This window comes from Somniosus microcephalus, unplaced genomic scaffold (genome assembly GCF_052327205.1).
Source record: "Somniosus microcephalus isolate GS21.2 unplaced genomic scaffold, FLI_Smic_1.0 unresolved_chr1, whole genome shotgun sequence".
Classification (NCBI taxonomy): domain Eukaryota; kingdom Metazoa; phylum Chordata; class Chondrichthyes; order Squaliformes; family Somniosidae; genus Somniosus; species Somniosus microcephalus.
This window is the reverse complement of record NW_028225179.1, coordinates 16,320,065-16,338,767: the sequence shown is the minus strand read 5'-3', so window position 1 is coordinate 16,338,767 and position 18,703 is coordinate 16,320,065. Positions and strand designations below refer to the sequence as shown.

General features: G+C 43.9%; 14 non-coding genes across 14 annotated transcripts; 7 read left to right on the top strand and 7 right to left on the bottom strand.

Annotated features, from left to right (window-relative positions):
• Nucleotides 1-766: 766 nt before the first annotated feature.
• On the top strand, nucleotides 767-848 carry trnas-gcu (transfer RNA serine (anticodon GCU)). Its single transcript has one exon. It is a non-coding gene; the product is annotated as a tRNA-Ser (tRNA).
• A 912-nt stretch (nucleotides 849-1,760) lies between these two features.
• On the bottom strand, nucleotides 1,761-1,848 carry trnap-ugg (transfer RNA proline (anticodon UGG)). The gene is given in 2 exon segments: nucleotides 1,761-1,796; nucleotides 1,813-1,848. It is a non-coding gene; the product is annotated as a tRNA-Pro (tRNA).
• Nucleotides 1,849-2,356: 508 nt separating this feature from the next.
• Nucleotides 2,357-2,438, top strand: trnas-gcu (transfer RNA serine (anticodon GCU)). Its single transcript has one exon. It is a non-coding gene; the product is annotated as a tRNA-Ser (tRNA).
• Nucleotides 2,439-3,368: 930 nt separating this feature from the next.
• On the bottom strand, nucleotides 3,369-3,456 carry trnap-ugg (transfer RNA proline (anticodon UGG)). The gene is given in 2 exon segments: nucleotides 3,369-3,404; nucleotides 3,421-3,456. It is a non-coding gene; the product is annotated as a tRNA-Pro (tRNA).
• Nucleotides 3,457-3,965: 509 nt separating this feature from the next.
• On the top strand, nucleotides 3,966-4,047 carry trnas-gcu (transfer RNA serine (anticodon GCU)). The gene has a single exon. It is a non-coding gene; the product is annotated as a tRNA-Ser (tRNA).
• A 930-nt stretch (nucleotides 4,048-4,977) lies between these two features.
• On the bottom strand, nucleotides 4,978-5,065 carry trnap-ugg (transfer RNA proline (anticodon UGG)). Its single transcript is given in 2 exon segments — nucleotides 4,978-5,013; nucleotides 5,030-5,065. It is a non-coding gene; the product is annotated as a tRNA-Pro (tRNA).
• A 509-nt stretch (nucleotides 5,066-5,574) lies between these two features.
• Nucleotides 5,575-5,656, top strand: trnas-gcu (transfer RNA serine (anticodon GCU)). The gene has a single exon. It is a non-coding gene; the product is annotated as a tRNA-Ser (tRNA).
• A 930-nt stretch (nucleotides 5,657-6,586) lies between these two features.
• Nucleotides 6,587-6,674, bottom strand: trnap-ugg (transfer RNA proline (anticodon UGG)). The gene is given in 2 exon segments: nucleotides 6,587-6,622; nucleotides 6,639-6,674. It is a non-coding gene; the product is annotated as a tRNA-Pro (tRNA).
• A 509-nt stretch (nucleotides 6,675-7,183) lies between these two features.
• trnas-gcu (transfer RNA serine (anticodon GCU)) lies at nucleotides 7,184-7,265 on the top strand. The gene has a single exon. It is a non-coding gene; the product is annotated as a tRNA-Ser (tRNA).
• Nucleotides 7,266-8,185: 920 nt separating this feature from the next.
• trnap-ugg (transfer RNA proline (anticodon UGG)) lies at nucleotides 8,186-8,273 on the bottom strand. The gene is given in 2 exon segments: nucleotides 8,186-8,221; nucleotides 8,238-8,273. It is a non-coding gene; the product is annotated as a tRNA-Pro (tRNA).
• Nucleotides 8,274-8,782: 509 nt separating this feature from the next.
• trnas-gcu (transfer RNA serine (anticodon GCU)) lies at nucleotides 8,783-8,864 on the top strand. The gene has a single exon. It is a non-coding gene; the product is annotated as a tRNA-Ser (tRNA).
• Nucleotides 8,865-9,675: 811 nt separating this feature from the next.
• Nucleotides 9,676-9,763, bottom strand: trnap-ugg (transfer RNA proline (anticodon UGG)). The gene is given in 2 exon segments: nucleotides 9,676-9,711; nucleotides 9,728-9,763. It is a non-coding gene; the product is annotated as a tRNA-Pro (tRNA).
• Nucleotides 9,764-10,272: 509 nt separating this feature from the next.
• Nucleotides 10,273-10,354, top strand: trnas-gcu (transfer RNA serine (anticodon GCU)). The gene has a single exon. It is a non-coding gene; the product is annotated as a tRNA-Ser (tRNA).
• Nucleotides 10,355-11,272: 918 nt separating this feature from the next.
• trnap-ugg (transfer RNA proline (anticodon UGG)) lies at nucleotides 11,273-11,360 on the bottom strand. Its single transcript is given in 2 exon segments — nucleotides 11,273-11,308; nucleotides 11,325-11,360. It is a non-coding gene; the product is annotated as a tRNA-Pro (tRNA).
• Between the last annotated feature and the right edge of the window lie 7,343 nt (nucleotides 11,361-18,703).

The window sequence follows — 18,703 nt, the reverse complement described above, 5'->3', positions numbered from 1 at the left end:
CAGTTGCGAATCATTCTGGGTCTGTTTAAACCGCGAGTGCTCACAGTCCCGCAACATTCTGTGTCTGTTTGAAATGGCAGAGCTCACAATCTCGGATCATGCCGTTTTTTTCGAAGCAGAGCGATTTCAGCTTGGATCACCGAGTTGTTGAGTTTAAGAAAATGTGCCAGGGCTCGTCCGGGATTTGAACCCGGGACCTATCGCATTTTAATCGTGAAATGCCCAAAGCGAGAATCATACCCCTAGACCAACGAGCCGCCGATATCATTTCCCATTTGCATTGAGTTTCACTGCGCTGGTGCGAATCCAGCTCACAGAGGACCTGTTAATACAGTTGAAATATTTTTATCTTTTCCTCAATCCACTTCTTTTTTCGAGCAGTTTCCTTGAACCTGCTCACAATTCGCCCCATAAAAAGAGATTCAGCGGCATCAGCGGCCGCATAGACTAATGGATTAGGCATCTGACTTCTGTTGCAAATTCTTCAGTTATCAGAAGATTGAAGGTTCAAGTCCTACAAAGGTCTTTTAATTATCTGGGCGACACTTTTTATATTCTGAATCTGGCGTGAAACCGGCCATTTTTGACAGTCCCTCATCTGAAGTAACGGAAGGCCTGTTGCTTACATTAAGCTGATTGTACATTTTCAACATTGTAGATCTGTGTGCACGGGCAGGATAAGCGGTGAAGTTGAATTTCTTTCAGGGTAGTTCTAATTAGATGTAAAAAGCAAGAAATGGAATGTCTGAAAGCAGTATATTGGTGAGACGAGGTGGCCGAGAGGTTAAGGCGATGGACTGCTAATCCATTGTGCTCTGCACGCGTGGGTTCGAATCCCATCCTCGTCGTTACTGTATTACATGTTTGATGCTGATGCACTTTCCAAGCATTTCACTGAATCTTACTTGAAATACAATTTCGTGAAAATTGCACTGGTGTTGCTGGTCTGTGCCCCTGCATTGCTCATATCTTGTTAAAATTAAAATATTGCTAGAAATTTCTCAACCCACCTTGAATGAAAGTGGAGATGAGATCGTGAATCGGAGATTGAGAACCCTCTCTTCCTTCTTCCTTCCTTTGAGATTGGCACCGAATGAAAAGACTAGCGGCAACAGAGGCAAATGATTAGGGAACAGGAACATAAATTTCTCCTTTAGGAATTTCAAAAATATTTATCAAAGTTAAAGACGAGATTTTCTGTTTTTGGTTGAGAGATAAAGAATGCGCGAGAAATCCTCGTTCTTTTCAGCATTCTCTCATGGGATCTGAAGCCCCAGTTTAACATCTTAGTAGAAGGACGGCACTGACCGACAGTGCAGCGCTACCTCAGTACTGCCCTGGAGTGTCAGCCTGGATTATGCACTCACGTCTCTGGAGTGAGGCTTGAGTATGCTGCCGCTGAGCCACGGCTGACACCTAAACTCAGTTCATTTGGCTGGAGTAAAATGACGGAGATAATGGGAAAAATGATAATGGAGTAAATTTTCAACTTGGTGTCCAAGATTAAACCGGGCATCGTTTTAGAAACAGCCCGATTTATGTTGCCATAGATTTCATAAGCTTTGAAAATCAGGCCTGTCTATAATGGGCGGGGTCGCGGATCATTCTGGGTCTGTTTAAACCGCGAGTGCTCACAGCCCCGGATCATTCTGTGTCTGTTTGAAATGGCAGAGCTCACAATCTCGGATCATGCCGTTTTTTAAGAAGCAGAGCGATTTCAGCTTTGATGACCGAGTTGTTGAGTTTAAGAAAATGTGCCAGGGCTCGTCCGGGATTTGAACCCGGGACCTCTCGCATTTTAATCGTGAAATGCCCAAAGCGAGAATCATACCCCTAGACCAACGAGCCGCCGATGTCATTTCCCATTTGCATTGAGTTTCACTGCGCTGGTGCGAATCCAGCTCACAGAGGACCTGTTAATACAATTGAAATATTTTTATCTTTTCCTCAATCCACTTTTTTTTCGAGCAGTTTCCTTGAACCTGCTCACAATTCGCCCCATAAAAAGAGATTCAGCGGCATCAGCGGCCGCATAGACTAATGGATTAGGCATCTGACTTCTGTTGCAAATTCTTCAGTTATCAGAAGATTGAAGGTTCAAGTCCTACAAAGGTCTTTTAATTATCTGGGCGACACTTTTTATATTCTGAATCTGGCGTGAAACCGGCCATTTTTGACAGTCCCTCATCTGAAGTAACGGAAGGCCTGTTGCTTACATTAAGCTGATTGTACATTTTCAACATTGTAGATCTGTGTGCACGGGCAGGATAAGCGGTGAAGTTGAATTTCTTTCAGGGTAGTTCTAATTAGATGTAAAAAGCAAGAAATGGAATGTCTGAAAGCAGTATATTGGTGAGACGAGGTGGCCGAGAGGTTAAGGCGATGGACTGCTAATCCATTGTGCTCTGCACGTGTGGGTTCGAATCCCATCCTCGTCGTTACTGTATTACACGTTTGATGCTGATGCACTTTCCAAGCATTTCACTGAATCTTACTTGAAATACAATTTCGTGAAAATTGCACTGGTGTTGATGGTCTGTGCCCCTGCATTGCTCAAATCTTGTTAAAATTAAAATATTGCAAGAAATTTCTCAACCCACCTTGAATGAAAGTGGAGATGAGATCGTGAATCGGAGATTGAGAACCCTCTCTTCCTTCTTCCTTCCTTTGAGATTGGCACCGAATGAAAAGACTAGCGGCAACAGAGGCAAATGATTAGGGAACAGGAACATAAATTTCTCCTTTAGGAATTTCAAAAATATTTATCAAACTTAAAGACGAGATTTTCTGTTTTTGGGTCTTTGGTTGAGAGATAAATAATGCGCGAGAAATCCTCGTTCTTTTCAGCATTCTCTCATGGGATCTGAAGCCCCAGTTTAACATCTATACTAGAAGGACGGCACTGCCGACAGTGCAGCACTACCTGAGTACTGCCCTGGAGTGTCAGCCTGGATTATGCACTCAAGTCTCTGGAGTGAGGCTTGAGTATGCTGCCGCTGAGCCACGGCTGACACCTAAACTCAGTTCATTTGGCTGGAGTAAAATGACGGAGATAATGGGAAAAATGATAATGGAGTAAATTTTCAACTTGGTGTCCAAGATTAAACCGGGCATCGTTTTAGAAAAAGCCCGATTTATGTTGCCATCGATTTCATAAGCTTTGAAAATCAGGCCTGTCGAAAATGGGCGGGGTCGCGGTCAGTTGCGAATCATTCTGGGTCTGTTTAAACCGCGAGTGCTCACAGCCCCGGATCATTCTGTGTCTGTTTGAAATGGCAGAGCTCACAATCTCGGATCATGCCGTTTTTTTAGAAGCAGAGCGATTTCAGCTTTGATGACCGAGTTGTTGAGTTTAACAAAATGTGCCAGGGCTCGTCCGGGATTTGAACCCGGGACCTCTCGCATTTTAATCGTGAAATGCCCAAAGCGAGAATCATACCCCTAGACCAACGAGCCGCCGATGTCATTTCCCATTTGCATTGAGTTTCACTGCGCTGGTGCGAATCCAGCTCACAGAGGACCTGTTAATACAGTTGAAATATTTTTATCTTTTCCTCAATCCACTTCTTTTTTCGAGCAGTTTCCTTGAACCTGCTCACAATTCGCCCCATAAAAAGAGATTCAGCGGCATCAGCGGCCGCATAGACTAATGGATTAGGCATCTGACTTCTGTTGCAAATTCTTCAGTTATCAGAAGATTAAAGGTTCAAGTCCTGCAAAGGTCTTTTAATTATCTGGGCGACACTTTTTATATTCTGAATCTGGCGTGAAACCGGCCATTTTTGACAGTCCCTCATCTGAAGTAACGGAAGGCCTGTTGCTTACATTAAGCTGATTGTACATTTTCAACATTGTAGATCTGTGTGCACGGGCAGGATAAGCGGTGAAGTTGAATTTCTTTCAGGGTAGTTCTAATTAGATGTAAAAAGCAAGAAATGGAATATCTGAAAGCAGTATATTGGTGAGACGAGGTGGCCGAGAGGTTAAGGCGATGGACTGCTAATCCATTGTGCTCTGCACGCGTGGGTTCGAATCCCATCCTCGTCGCTTACTGTATTACACGTTTGATGCTGATGCACTTTCCAAGCATTTCACTGAATCTTACTTGAAATACAATTTCGTGAAAATTGCACTGGTGTTGCTGGTCTGTGCCCCTGCATTGCTCATATCTTGGTAAAATTAAAATATTCCAAGAAATTTCTCAACCCACCTTGAATGAAAGTGGAGATGAGATCGTGTAATCGGAGATTGAGGACCCTCTCTTCCTTCTTCCTTCTTTTGAGATTGGCACCGAATGAAAAGACTAGCGGCAACAGAGGCAAATGATTAGGGAACAGGAACATAAGTTTCTCCTTTGGAATTTCAAAAATATTTATCAAACTTAAAGACGAGATTTTCTGTTTTTGGGTCTTTGGTTGAGAGATAAATAATGCGCGAGAAATCCTCGTTCTTTTCAGCATTCTCTCATGGGATCTGAAGCCCCAGTTTAACATCTTACTAGAAGGACGGCACTGCCGACAGTGCAGCACTACCTCAGTACTGCCCTGGAGTGTCAGCCTGGATTATGCACTCAAGTCTCTGGAGTGAGGCTTGAGTATGCTGCCGCTGAGCCACGGCTGACACCTAAACTCAGTTCATTTGGCTGGAGTAAAATGACGGAGATAATGGGAAAAATGATAATGGAGTAAATTTTCAACTTGGTGTCCAAGATTAAACCGGGCATCGTTTTAGAAACAGCCCGATTTATGTTGCCATAGATTTCATAAGCTTTGAAAATCAGGCCTGTCGAAAATGGGCGGGGTCGCGGTCAGTTGCGAATCATTCTGGGTCTGTTTAAACCGCGAGTGCTCACAGCCCCGGATCATTCTGTGTCTGTTTGAAATGGCAGAGCTCACAATCTCGGATCATGCCGTTTTTTTAGAAGCAGAGCGATTTCAGCTTTGATGACCGAGTTGTTGAGTTTAACAAAATGCGCCAGGGCTCGTCCGGGATTTGAACCCGGGACCTCTCGCATTTTAATCGTGAAATGCCCAAAGCGAGAATCATACCCCTAGACCAACGAGCCGCCGATATCATTTCCCATTTGCATTGAGTTTCACTGCGCTGGTGCGAATCCAGCTCACAGAGGACCTGTTAATACAGTTGAAATATTTTTATCTTTTCCTCAATCCACTTCTTTTTTCGAGCAGTTTCCTTGAACCTGCTCACAATTCGCCCCATAAAAAGAGATTCAGCGGCATCAGCGGCCGCATAGACTAATGGATTAGGTATCTGACTTCTGTTGCAAATTCTTCAGTTATCAGAAGATTAAAGGTTCAAGTCCTGCAAAGGTCTTTTAATTATCTGGGCGACACTTTTTATATTCTGAATCTGGCGTGAAACCGGCCATTTTTGACAGTCCCTCATCTGAAGTAACGGAAGGCCTGTTGCTTACATTAAGCTGATTGTACATTTTCAACATTGTAGATCTGTGTGCACGGGCAGGATAAGCGGTGAAGTTGAATTTCTTTCAGGGTAGTTCTAATTAGATGTAAAAAGCAAGAAATGGAATATCTGAAAGCAGTATATTGGTGAGACGAGGTGGCCGAGAGGTTAAGGCGATGGACTGCTAATCCCTTGTGCTCTGCACGCGTGGGTTCGAATCCCATCCTCGTCGCTTACTGTATTACACGTTTGATGCTGATGCACTTTCCAAGCATTTCACTGAATCTTACTTGAAATACAATTTCGTGAAAATTGCACTGGTGTTGCTGGTCTGTGCCCCTGCATTGCTCATATCTTGGTAAAATTAAAATATTCCAAGAAATTTCTCAACCCACCTTGAATGAAAGTGGAGATGAGATCGTGTAATCGGAGATTGAGGACCCTCTCTTCCTTCTTCCTTCTTTTGAGATTGGCACCGAATGAAAAGACTAGCGGCAACAGAGGCAAATGATTAGGGAACAGGAACATAAGTTTCTCCTTTGGAATTTCAAAAATATTTATCAAACTTAAAGACGAGATTTTCTGTTTTTGGGTCTTTGGTTGAGAGATAAATAATGCGCGAGAAATCCTCGTTCTTTTCAGCATTCTCTCATGGGATCTGAAGCCCCAGTTTAACATCTTACTAGAAGGACGGCACTGCCGACAGTGCAGCACTACCTCAGTACTGCCCTGGAGTGTCAGCCTGGATTATGCACTCAAGTCTCTGGAGTGAGGCTTGAGTATGCTGCCGCTGAGCCACGGCTGACACCTAAACTCAGTTCATTTGGCTGGAGTAAAATGACGGAGATAATGGGAAAAATGATAATGGAGTAAATTTTCAACTTGGTGTCCAAGATTAAACCGGGCATCGTTTTAGAAACAGCCCGATTTATGTTGCCATAGATTTCATAAGCTTTGAAAATCAGGCCTGTCGAAAATGGGCGGGGTCGCGGTCAGTTGCGAATCATTCTGGGTCTGTTTAAACCGCGAGTGCTCACAGCCCCGGATCATTCTGTGTCTGTTTGAAATGGCAGAGCTCACAATCTCGGATCATGCCGTTTTTTTAGAAGCAGAGCGATTTCAGCTTTGATGACCGAGTTGTTGAGTTTAACAAAATGCGCCAGGGCTCGTCCGGGATTTGAACCCGGGACCTCTCGCATTTTAATCGTGAAATGCCCAAAGCGAGAATCATACCCCTAGACCAACGAGCCGCCGATGTCATTTCCCATTTGCATTGAGTTTCACTGCGCTGGTGCGAATCCAGCTCACAGAGGACCTGTTAATACAGTTGAAATATTTTTATCTTTTCCTCAATCCACTTCTTTTTTCGAGCAGTTTCCTTGAACCTGCTCACAATTCGCCCCATAAAAAGAGATTCAGCGGCATCAGCGGCCGCATAGACTAATGGATTAGGTATCTGACTTCTGTTGCAAATTCTTCAGTTATCAGAAGATTAAAGGTTCAAGTCCTGCAAAGGTCTTTTAATTATCTGGGCGACACTTTTTATATTCTGAATCTGGCGTGAAACCGGCCATTTTTGACAGTCCCTCATCTGAAGTAACGGAAGGCCTGTTGCTTACATTAAGCTGATTGTACATTTTCAACATTGTAGATCTGTGTGCACGGGCAGGATAAGCGGTGAAGTTGAATTTCTTTCAGGGTAGTTCTAATTAGATGTAAAAAGCAAGAAATGGAATATCTGAAAGCAGTATATTGGTGAGACGAGGTGGCCGAGAGGTTAAGGCGATGGACTGCTAATCCATTGTGCTCTGCACGCGTGGGTTCGAATCCCATGCTCGTCGTTACTGTATTACACGTTTGATGCTGATGCACTTTCCAAGCGTTTCACTGAATCTTACTTGAAATACAATTTCGTGAAAATTGCACTGGTGTTGCTGGTCTGTGCCCCTGCATTGCTGATATCTTGTTAAAATTAAAATATTCCAAGAAATTTCTCAACCCACCTGTGGAGATGAGATCGTGAATGGGAGATTGAGAACCCTCTCTTCCTTCTTCCTTCCTTTGAGATTGGCACCGAATGAAAAGACTAGCGGCAACAGAGGCAAATGATTAGGGAACAGGAACATAAGTTTCTCCTTTGGAATTTCAAAAATATTTATCAAACTTAAAGACGAGATTTTCTGTTTTTGGGTCTTTGGTTGAGAGATAAATAATGCGCGAGAAATCCTCGTTCTTTTCAGCATTCTCTCATGGGATCTGAAGCCCCAGTTTAACATCTTACTAGAAGGACGGCACTGCCGACAGTGCAGCACTCCCTCAGTACTGCCCTGGAGTGTCAGCCTGGATTATGCACTCAAGTCTCTGGAGTGAGGCTTGAGTATGCTGCCGCTGAGCCACGGCTGACACCTAAACTCAGTTCATTTGGCTGGAGTAAAATGACGGAGATAATGGGAAAAATGATAATGGAGTAAATTTTCAACTTGGTGTCCAAGATTAAACCGGGCATCGTTTTAGAAAAAGCCCGATTTATGTTGCCATCGATTTCATAAGCTTTGAAAATCAGGCCTGTCGAAAATGGGCGGGGTCGCGGTCAGTTGCGAATCATTCTGGGTCTGTTTAAACCGCGAGTGCTCACAGCCCCGGATCATTCTGTGTCTGTTTGAAATGGCAGAGCTCACAATCTCGGATCATGCCGTTTTTTTAGAAGCAGAGCGATTTCAGGCTTTGATGACCGAGTTGTTGAGTTTAACAAAATGTGCCAGGGCTCGTCCGGGATTTGAACCCGGGACCTCTCGCATTTTAATCGTGAAATGCCCAAAGCGAGAATCATACCCCTAGACCAACGAGCCGCCGATGTCATTTCCCATTTGCATTGAGTTTCACTGCGCTGGTGCGAATCCAGCTCACAGAGGACCTGTTAATACAGTTGAAATATTTTTATCTTTTCCTCAATCCACTTCTTTTTTCGAGCAGTTTCCTTGAACCTGCTCACAATTCGCCCCATAAAAAGAGATTCAGCGGCATCAGCGGCCGCATAGACTAATGGATTAGGCATCTGACTTCTGTTGCAAATTCTTCAGTTATCAGAAGATTAAAGGTTCAAGTCCTGCAAAGGTCTTTTAATTATCTGGGCGACACTTTTTATATTCTGAATCTGGCGTGAAACCGGCCATTTTTGACAGTCCCTCATCTGAAGTAACGGAAGGCCTGTTGCTTACATTAAGCTGATTGTACATTTTCAACATTGTAGATCTGTGTGCACGGGCAGGATAAGCGGTGAAGTTGAATTTCTTTCAGGGTAGTTCTAATTAGATGTAAAAAGCAAGAAATGGAATATCTGAAAGCAGTATATTGGTGAGACGAGGTGGCCGAGAGGTTAAGGCGATGGACTGCTAATCCATTGTGCTCTGCACGCGTGGGTTCGAATCCCATCCTCGTCGTTTACTGTATTACACGTTTGATGCTGATGCACTTTCCAAGCATTTCACTGAATCTTACTTGAAATACAATTTCGTGAAAATTGCACTGGTGTTGCTGGTCTGTGCCCCTGCATTGCTGATATCTTGTTAAAATTAAAATATTCCAAGAAATTTCTCAACCCACCTTGAATGAAAGTGGAGATGAGATCGTGAATCGAAGATTGAGAACCCTCTCTTCCTTCCTTTGAAATTCTGTTTTTGGGTCTTTGGTTGAGAGATAAATAATGCGCGAGAAATCCTCGTTCTTTTCAGCATTCTCTCATGGGATCTGAAGCCCCAGTTTAACATCTTACTAGAAGGACGGCACTGCCGACAGTGCAGCACTCCCTCAGTACTGCCCTGGAGTGTCAGCCTGGATTATGCACTCAAGTCTCTGGAGTGAGGCTTGAGTATGCTGCCGCTGAGCCACGGCTGACACCTAAACTCAGTTCATTTGGCTGGAGTAAAATGACGGAGATAATGGGAAAAATGATAATGGAGTAAATTTTCAACTTGGTGTCCAAGATTAAACCGGGCATCGTTTTAGAAACAGCCCGATTTATGTTGCCATAGATTTCATAAGCTTTGAAAATCAGGCCTGTCGAAAATGGGCGGGGTCGCGGTCAGTTGCGAATCATTCTGGGTCTGTTTAAACCGCGAGTGCTCACAGCCCCGGATCATTCTGTGTCTGTTTGAAATGGCAGAGCTCACAATTTCGGATCATGCCGTTTTTTTAGAAGCAGAGCGATTTCAGCTTTGATGACCGAGTTGTTGAGTTTAACAAAATGTGCCAGGGCTCGTCCGGGATTTGAACCCGGGACCTCTCGCATTTTAATCGTGAAATGCCCAAAGCGAGAATCATACCCCTAGACCAACGAGCCGCCGATGTCATTTCCCATTTGCATTGAGTTTCACTGCGCTGGTGCGAATCCAGCTCACAGAGGACCTGTTAATACAGTTGAAATATTTTTATCTTTTCCTCAATCCACTTCTTTTTTCGAGCAGTTCCCTTGAACCTGCTCACAATTCGCCCCATAAAAAGAGATTCAGCGGCATCAGCGGCCGCATAGACTAATGGATTAGGCATCTGACTTCTGTTGCAAATTCTTCAGTTATCAGAAGATTGAAGGTTCAAGTCCTACAAAGGTCTTTTAATTATCTGGGCGACACTTTTTATATTCTGAATCTGGCGTGAAACCGGCCATTTTTGACAGTCCCTCATCTGAAGTAACGGAAGGCCTGTTGCTTACATTAAGCTGATTGTACATTTTCAACATTGTAGATCTGTGTGCACGGGCAGGATAAGCGGTGAAGTTGAATTTCTTTCAGGGTAGTTCTAATTAGATGTAAAAAGCAAGAAATGGAATATCTGAAAGCAGTATATTGGTGAGACGAGGTGGCCGAGAGGTTAAGGCGATGGACTGCTAATCCCTTGTGCTCTGCACGCGTGGGTTCGAATCCCATCCTCGTCGCTTACTGTATTACACGTTTGATGCTGATGCACTTTCCAAGCATTTCACTGAATCTTACTTGAAATACAATTTCATGAAAATTGCACTGGTGTTGCTGGTCTGTGCCCCTGCATTGCTGATATCTTGTTAAAATTAAAATATTCCAAGAAATTTCTCAACCCACCTTGAATGAAAGTGGAGATGAGATCGTGAATCGGAGATTGAGAAACCCTCTGTTCCTTTGAGATTGGCACCGAATGAAAAGACTAGCGGCAACAGAGGCAAATGATTAGGGAACAGGAACATAAATTTCTCCTTTGGAATTTCAAAAATATTTATCAAACTTAAAGACGAGATTTTCTGTTTTTGGGTCTTTGGTTGAGAGATAAATAATGCGCGAGAAATCCTCGTTTTTTCAGCATTCTCTCATGGGATCTGAAGCCCCAGTTTAACATCTTACTAGAAGGACGGCACTGCCGACAGTGCAGCACTACCTCAGTACTGCCCTGGAGTGTCAGCCTGGATTATGCACTCAAGTCTCTGGAGTGAGGCTTGAGTATGCTACCGCTGAGCCACGGCTGACACCTAAACTCAGTTCATTTGGCTGGAGTAAAATGACGGAGATAATGGGAAAAATGATAATGGAGTAAACTTTCAACTTGGCGTCCAAGATTAAACCGGGCATCGATTTAGAAACAGCCCGATTGATGTTGCCATGGATTTCATAAGCTTTGAAAAACAGGCCTGTCTATAATGGGCGTGGTCGTGGTCAGTTGCGAATCAATCTGGGTCTGTTTGAACCAGGAGTGCTCACAGTCCCGGATCATTCTATGTCTGTTTGAAATGGCAGAGCTCACAATCTCGGATCATGCCGTTTTTTAAGAAGCAGAGCGATTTCAGCTTTGATGACCGAGTTGTTGAGTTTAAGAAAATGTGCCAGGGCTCGTCCGGGATTTGAACCCGGGACCTCTCGCATTTTAATCGTGAAATGCCCAAAGCGAGAATCATACCCCTAGACCAACGAGCCGCCGATGTCATTTCCCATTTGCATTGAGTTTCACTGCGCTGGTGCGAATCCAGCTCACAGAGGACCTGTTAATACAGTTGAAATATTTTTATCTTTTCCTCAATCCACTTCTTTTTTCGAGCTGTTTCCTTGAACCTGCTCACAATTCACCCCATAAAAAGAGAGTCAGCGGCATCAGCGCCCGCATAGACTAATGGATAATGCGTCTGACTTCGGTTGCAAATTCTTCAGTTATTTGAAGGTTCAAGTCCTACAAAGGTCTTTTAATTATCTGGGCGACACTTTTTATATTCTGAATCTGGCGTGAAACCGGCCATTTTTGACAGTCCCTCATCTGAAGTAACGGAAGGCCTGTTGCTTTCATTAAGCTGATTGTACATTTTCAACATTGTAGATCTGTGTGCACGGGCAGGATAAGCGGTGAAGTTGAATTTCTTTCAGGGTCGTTCTAATTAGATGTAAAAAGCAAGAAATGGAATGTCTGAAAGCCGTACATTGGTGAGACGACGTGGACGAGTGGTTAAGGCGATGGACTGTTAATCTATTGTGCTCTGCACGCGTGGGTACGAATCTAATCCTCGTCGTTACTGTATTACACGTTTGATGCTGATGCACTTTCCAAGCATTTCACTGAATCTTACTTGCAATGCATTTTCGTGGAAATTGCACTGGTGTTGCTGGTCTCTGCCCCTGCATTGCTCATATCTTGTTAAAATTAAAATATTCCAAGAAATTTCTCAACCCACCTTGAATGAAAGTGGAGATGAGATCGCGAATCGGAGACTGAGAACCCTCTCTTCCTTCTTCCTTCCTCTGAGATTGGCACCGAAACAGTTATCAGAAGATTGAAGGTTTAAATCCTACAAAGGTCTTTTAATTATCTGGGTGACACTTTTTATATTCTGAATCTGGCGTGAAACCGGCCAATTTTGACAGTCCCTCATCTGAAGTATGAATGGGAGAGGTTCCCAGGCTCAAATGATGGCTTTTTACCGTTCCAGAAGGTCGGATTCTCTTTTCTCCAGAGAATGTTTGAGCTCCAGAGGACAGAAGGCACAGGGTTTGTCGACACAACACTCGTGGAGTAAAGAAAAATTTTCCAGCAGGTGCGCAGATTGAAGCTTACATGAGGTGCGCAGGTTGAAGCTGACATGAGGTGCGCAAATTGAAGCTGACATGAGGTGCGCAGATTGAAGCTGACATGTTAATTAATCACAATTCAAACGGACTCATTGGCGATTTCCATTCCTTGAAGGACATCAATGAACGAGTTGTGGTTTTGCTGCAAAAGTTCATCACTAAATCCTGACTGTACAGCGACTCTGGCGGGACTCCAACCCACAACCTTCCCACCATTAATTAGAAGGCCAACCGCGCTATCCATTGACCCACAGAGCCGATTACACTCAAAGATTCTGAATCCGTAAGTTTGAGCTTCTTTATGGGTGAACGCGAGACTTGAAGATATGTTTTGATAATTTCCCTGTAAATCATTTCCACCTCCGTCCTTTCCCGAGGTTTGTACAAACGAATGAATGAGAGGATCAGGCACATCACTCCGAGAAACTCGTCCGCTAAACAGTGAAAAGTGACAGTGTTTATTGTGAGGGGTTTCGAGTTATTCACACACAATCTGGTAAAAAAATTTAGCCGCAACCCAGACACGTCGTCTTATGATCTGGAGTCAGGCGAGTTCCCCAAATCATGTTGTGTCTCCAAAACCCCCATAAAGAGGCGCTTCCTTCATATGTTGGTACTTTGAGACAACACTTCTTAAATCCTAACTGTGTCACACATGAATGCTTTCAAACCCCCGCTAGCTCCCGCGGGGGGTGAGGCAGCCATGAGAAGCAGCATTCCCTGTGAGCGCCCATATCCCGCTCGCTTTTGCCGCCAGCTGCCAGTGATCTACAACAAATCCAAATGCAGAGACAGGGCGCAAAGCATCATCAGGGAAAGAGGCACGGGCTCAAAATATAAATTAGTGGGATAGGATCAGAGGAACAGTTAATGTCCTGGGATGTGGACTTCGGTTAGAGCTGCAGTCAAATAAGTGTGAGAGAGAGAGAGAAACTATTTCCTCTGGTGGGAGGGTCCAGCAGAATGGGAAATAACCATAAAATTAAAGCTATCACGTTCAGAGATAATGTAAGGAAGGGCTTCTTCAGACAGAGGGTAGTGGGAATCCGGAACTCTCTCCTACAAAAGGCTTTTGAGGCCGGGGGTCAATTGACAATTTCTAAATTGAGGTTGATAGATTTTTGTTAGGCAAGGATATGAAGATTTATGGAATCAGAGCAGGTAGATGGAGTTACGACATGATGTAATTGAATGGCGGAGCAGGCTCGATGGTTAAATGGCCACCACCTGTTTCTATGTTCCTATGACTGAAACAGCTGTAAACAACAATTGCATTTTATTCATATTTAGCAGCAAACCTATCCATGCCGTGCGCAACTATGCTGTGGTGAGAGCAAACACCCCGCAACTGATGTGTGCCGCTGTTATCGTAAAGTGACTGGTGATACTGCGTTCTAACCACAGCAACCACGGTTCGAATCCTTATTACAGCACAGCTGGCTTTATATTGTCTGTTCTCTGATAGACCGCTGGGACACATCAGTATTTACCACCTGAAGAAATGTGTCTTATTGGTGATGAAAACCTATTTATTCCTTCAAAACCCTGCGCTCTCACATACCTGTGTTGATGCTCCATAATACAAACCCGCCAACATTATCATCCTTTCACAATCACCAGCCCTCCGTTACTTTCCTCCTTCCATTTCATTGTCACTTTCCTGCGGTGTTGTCTAATCCAACATTCACTTTCAGCTGCTTACGATGTTACGTTTGATCTGCTACCACCGCTGGTTTGGGCACAGGACCCATTCGCACCAATTTACATTAGTGCCTTAGAACCAGTCGATACCTTTAGATCTGTGGGACTGCTCGACAGACAAGGACAGTGGCCCGATTGTTCACAAAATTTTCTTGGGGAATCTTGTGATAGTGGGCTTGTTAACTGAAGGACTGGATTTTATTGTCTTGCTGGTTGGCGCTTTTCCCAAAACTGTTGTGATGCGTGAACGATGGGCAGCATCACCTAGCTGCCAATGAGGGTTGGAATGTGAAACTTTGGCTGGCTGGCGTGGTGCAGTTAGATCGAAAGCATTCCGCCTTAATCTTAACAGGTCTTTTGAAGTGTGCCATTGAACCAATTAACAGACAAATGAAAAGGGCGCTAGTGGATGAACGCAGCGATTACAGGAGGTTGGCCATAATTGAAAGGTTTTTGAAGGCCCATGGCGAGGGACACATTGTTCTTTATGAAGAGTGGGAGCAAAATAAAGTTTAACAGAAATTAATTGTACAGACTTGGTGCCAATCAGAAAACTGCGCTCATCTAAAATCAATAAAAATAAGAAATTAAATGAATTTTCAAATGATAAAGTAAACCATTTTTCCAGCTTCCTAGGCTGGATAGCTCTTTGTTGGCCGTCGTGGACACGAATGGCCAAAATGGCCTCATTCCGTGCTGTAACTTTCTATGATTCTATGATTCCTCATCATTTGCTTTTCCTGTCAATCTTTCAAGCGGTGTAAAGCCAGTGTAGATTGGAGATCGCTCTCAGCTTCTCCCATCGATGTGAAAATGAAACAGGACGAGGCGAGGATTGCCTTGGTATTGATTTGGATAGAGAACTGGTTGGCGGACAGAAAGCAAAGAGTTGAAATAAACGGGTCATTTTCCGAGTGGCAGGCAGTGACTAGTGGGGTACCGGCAGGATCGGTCCTAGGGCCCCAGCTGTTCACAATATATATTAATGATCTGGACGAGGGAATTGGATGTAATATCTCCAAATTTGCAGACGACACAAAGCTGGGTGGGAGGGTATGCTGTGAGGAGGATGTCGTGAAATTCCAGTACGATTTGTACAGGTTGGATGATTGGGCAGAAACATGGCAAATGCACTATAATGTGGATAAATGTGAGGTTATCCACTTTGGTGGCAAAAACAGGAAGGCAGATTATTATTTGCATGGCAATAGATTGGGAGAAGGGGAAGTGCAAAGAGTCCTGGGTGTTCTTGTGCACCAGTCGCTGAAGGTAAGCTTGCAGGTGCAGCAGGCGGTTAAGAAGGCAAATGTTATGTTGGCCTTCGTAGCAAGAGGGTTCGAGTACAAGAAAAAGGTTGTCTTGCTGCAGTTGTACAGGGCCTTGGTGAGACCGCACCTTGAGTATTGTGTGCAGTTTTCGTCGCCTTACCTGAGGAAGGACGTACTTGCCATGGAAGGAGTGCAGCGAAGATTCACCAGGCTGATACATGGGATGGCAGGAATGACGTACGAGGAGAGATTGTGTCGATTGGGCTTATACTCACTGGAGTTTAGAAGATTGAGAGGGGATCTCATCGAAACCTATAAAATCCTGTCAGGCCTGGACAGACTAGATGCAGGAAGAATGTTTCTGATGGCCGGGGAGTCCAGAAACAGGGGTCATAGTCTAAGGATAAGGGGTAAGCCATTTAGAACTGAAATGAGGAGGAATTTCTTCACCCAGAGAGTGGTGAACCTGTGGAATTCTCTGCCACAGAGGGCGGTGGAGCCCAGTTCATTATGTATATTCAAGAAAGAGTTGGATATATTTCTTAAGGCTAAAGGGATCAAGGGATATGGGGAGAAGGCAGGGACAGGGTACTGAATTTGGATGATCAGCCATGATCTCATTGAGTGGCGGAGCAGGCTCGAAGGGCCGAATGGCCTACTCCTGCTCCTATCTTCTATGTTTCTATGTTGCCCCGAACAGCAGAGCTGGGCACTGATTCTATTTCTGATGTCGCAGGAGTTGTTCCTCTAAAGATTCCCCTCACCATTGAAACGACTGTTATAACTCACTGGCTTTAAATGGACGATGTTATTATATGTTGGATAGTTTCAATCAAATAGATTTTAATAAATGTGCAAAAAGCCGAGGTTAGGACTGGAACTGATAAGCTTTTGATCACAGAGTTAACATCAAAATCAGGCTCCTTGCCCAATAAGGCAGGAAAGTGCGAACAAGGAAAGACAGAAAGATTCAAAATTCCGCCACGCGTTTCATGGCCACCGGACGTTCCAAAGTGCATTGCAGCCAATGAAGTACTTTTAAAGTATATTCACTGTTGTAATGTAGGAAACGCGGCAGGCAATGGAATGGAAGGAAGGAAGGAAGCGGGGAAAGATCTATCTGTAATCCGAGATCTCTGTTCCATTAGAACTGGGTGAAGCATTAGTTCGAGAAAGTGAGAGAATCTTACACAGCGAGAGGTAAGATTGTCTTACTTGGTTACTGTAAAATTTTCAGGCCAAGTGTCTTCCAACTGGATGAACAATCCATCACCTTAACCTCTCACCAACCTCGATCTACCTTTATTATCCAAAGAGGGTCGTCCGAAAATACCTTTTATTTCAATATTTTAGCTACCAAAGGATAGAAACAACGATTAATAAAGTCGTCCTTACCGTCTCTTCTGCCTGTGCTCCCAGATTGACAATATGGAAATTGTGGAGGCGGCTTCTGGGAATAGACGGATTTTCATATTTACGTCGCAGTTTCTGCACATCTGGGACTGAATTCCCGCTGTTAAAAATAAGCTCGTGAGTTTCTTGCGATACAATGGAATTAGGCTCTGCGCTGATTTTCTAACAATTACTGATTTGAAGACTTCTGCAATGTCTCCAGGGTGAGGAAATTGTTGATGTTTGACTAAAGATTCTTTTCAAGCAAGCATCATACCACTGGAGCAATGAGCCGCTGGTAGAAAACCTTTCAATGCTTGGAGTAATACAATCATATAATTCTTAATGTGGTGATGAAAATCATTGGGCCAATCCTTCCCGTGCTGGCTCTCTGCACGAGCTGTCCAATTATTGCCACGTCCCTGCTCTAACACACAGTCCGACCAATGTTTTTCATTCGAGGTATGTATCAGTAATTTGAGCCGTGCCATGAGCTAAGTGCAGCATGCTTGGGAGGAAAATGCGACTTTGGACTTGAGATTCTGTAGGATTTTTCTATTAACTCTCTTCACTCTTTAGGGTAATCAGAGCTAAGATCAACCAAGGCTTTAAACTTTTCTATCAAATTGGATTTATTAATATTTAAATATAACAAGCTTTGAACTTCCCGAGGCAGAACCGTGAAATGCTTTCTGCATTGCCTTTAACCAATTGGCCATGCTGAATTCAGAAATATCTGACGCTGCACTGATTGTTACATAACCATTTCGTTGGTTTGGTGATATTTAATTTGCAGCAAATTCTTAAAGTTGAAAAGAGCCGCAGCGATCATTGCAATAAACTAAACCCTCCGATATTAAGTGTATGGAATATCCTGCAGGATAATGAAAATAAACAGCAGGAATATTGTGTTCTGTTCCCACGGGATACAGATCAGCCTCAGCCTCTGCTCCCTCCCTGAAACTTTGCTACAATTGTACAGGGTCTTGGTGAGACCACACCTGGAGAACTGTGCAGTATTTTGATTTGCCTTTTATTCTTTCATTAACAGAAACACGAATGCGACTGGAGAATTGAAACGTAAGGTAAGGTGAGCATTGGTGTTTCAGGGGTAGCATTCTCGCCTGCAACGCAGAGACCCGGGCTTCGGTTCCCAGTCAATGCAAAGCTGATTACTAAAGTATTCTCAGGTTTGATTGCGGTCGCTCTACACAATTCGATTAAAATGTCCAACAGAGAAAAGAACGGAGTTTATTTAACATTAAGTTCATGCCAAAGCTCATTCGGTCTCATTACTCACAATGACTCATTTCATTCCAAACGATGCTTTTTTATTATTACTTATATTTTCACTGCTGTTTTAGCAACCGTGCAAACTACCGCCCCATCTCCACCCTCCCTTTCCTCTTCAAATCCATTAACATGCTGTCGCCTCCCAATTCCGTGTCCATCTATACCGGAACTTCATGCTTTTATCCCCCAATCACGTTTCCGCCCCACCACAGTACGGAAATTGATCTTATCAAAGTCACAATTGACATCCTATGCGACTGTGACAGAAGATAAACGATCCCTCTTCACCCTTCTCGAACTCGCTATAGCATTTGACATAGTTCACCATGCTTCTCCAGCACCTCCAGGCCGCCGTCCAGCTGGATGGGACTGCACACGCCTGGTTCCATTCTTATCTATTCAGTCGTAGCCATAGTATCATCTACAATGGCTTATCCTCCAGCTCCGGCACTATTATCTCTAGTGAGCCCAAGGATCTATGCTTGGTCCCCTTCTGTTGCTCATCAATAAGCTTCCCCTTGGCGACATCATCCGAAACCACAGCGTCAG